A 1,782-nucleotide genomic window follows, 5' to 3' on the forward strand; every position below is an offset into this window, starting at 1 on the left:
CGTAGCATGAATATGTAATTTTATTTATTTGCTTAAGAATGGATGCATGTTTGCTTTGAATTATTAATCACCACGATTAAATCTATCTATATATTTTAATGATTGATCACCATTAGGGTATTTAGACAAGTTATTTGATGCAATTTCTGTTGGAACATCATCCTGAAATTGAGGAGGGCTTCTTGTGATTAGTAATTGTAAATTCATTTAAGGTGAACATCACACTCTTAAGGGTTGCATGGTTTTTCAAACGGATTGCATGTTAGATATACGTTTTCGATTGAACATCACAAGGAAAATATGCGTTAGGAAAACCTAACCTTCAAAGCATGGATGTGAAAATTTATAAGTAATTGATAGAATTGTATAGGATTGTAACGGTGACGGCTTAACCCTAGTCTTTCCCTGAATTGTTTTAATTAAAAAACGTTTTTCTGTTTGCTGCCTTTATTTTCTAACTTCTAGGTTCTTTAATTGTTAATTCAACATTTTCAAACTCAAAAATCTCAAATCTTCGATAAAAATATGTTTCAATAGTTAATTAAGAGTTGATTTAATTATGAATTAATCAAACAATCTTTGTGGACAATGACCTTGCATGAGCAATTATACTACAATTACCTTGTATTCTTGCAAGTATTTTCAGTGATTTTAACCCTATTTGCATGTGGTAAAAATCCTATCAAGAAATTGGCGCCACTGCCAGGGATTGTTTTCATTAATTTGTTTTTATCATATTCTTAATTAATTATTTTCGTTCAAAAAAAAAATCTCTTTAATTTTAATTGTCGTTTTTTATTTCTTCAGATTATTGAAATTTGTGCACACCAGATCACATTCTGCACAGCTTGTTCAATTTGATCCTGAGCCTGAAAGAACATTACGAAAGCAGCGGCGAGAACAGTTTTTGGCACCTGATCTTTCCCAGAAGGGCACTTTTCTGCAGCACCTAATTTTAGGCATTTCAGAAAGTAGAGAAACAATGGCTTTTGCTATGCCCGAAGTTAGGCAACCTTTGAGACAAACACTAGCAGCCCGTGCTAACGAATTACCAAGTTGCGTTGTTTATCCAGAAGATGAAGGCGATACTTTTGAGATTAGACATCACATGTTGGAAATATTGCCTACTTTTCATGGACTAGCTCATGACGATCCTAACATGCACATTACTGAATTTCTGATGGGTTGTAAGAATATTTTGGTTAGTGGGTTTTCTGCAGAATCTATTAAGCTTCGTCTCTTTCCCTATACTTTAAAAGACAAGGCGAAAACATGGCTTTTTACATTCCCATCTGGGAGCATCACTTCCTAGGCACAGTTAAGCGAAAAGTTCTTAAGCAAGTTTTATCCAGCGTACAAGACTCTTGACATAAGAACTAAAATTCTATCTTTTGTTCAAAAGCCTAATGAAGAGTTCCATGAAGCTTGGGAGCGATTTTCAGATTTATTCAGGAAGTGTCCTCATGCTGATATTCATGGGGACACAAGAATGCAAATATTCTACAGGGGTTTAAATCCAACTACAAAGAGTTATGTGAATGCATCATCCGGAGGTTCATTTTCAAATAAAAATGCTCAACAAGCATTTCAGTTATTTGAGAAAATGGCTACAAAGACACAACAATGGGCAGCGGACCAGACACAAACCAGAGGCATTTTTGATATGTCAATTGGAACTCCACATGTATCTGCTCAAATCGAAAAAATGGAGAGAAAACTTGAAAATTTTGACTCAAAATTTGACATGCTTTTACAGAAAATAACAGTACCAGTGCAGCAGGT

The 1,782-nt window shown here is 34.5% G+C and overlaps 1 non-coding gene across 1 annotated transcript; it reads right to left on the reverse strand.

Annotated features, from left to right (window-relative positions):
- Window positions 1–1,367: 1,367 nt before the first annotated feature.
- LOC125471293 lies at window positions 1,368–1,473 on the reverse strand. The gene has a single exon (XR_007253558.1). It is a non-coding gene; the product is annotated as a small nucleolar RNA R71 (small nucleolar RNA).
- Window positions 1,474–1,782: the final 309 nt, after the last annotated feature.

The sequence above is a fragment of a genome, unplaced genomic scaffold (genome assembly GCF_019419815.1).
Source record: "Pyrus x bretschneideri cultivar Hongxiangsu unplaced genomic scaffold, Pyrus_bretschneideri_v1 Contig106, whole genome shotgun sequence".
NCBI lineage: Eukaryota > Viridiplantae > Streptophyta > Magnoliopsida > Rosales > Rosaceae > Pyrus > Pyrus x bretschneideri.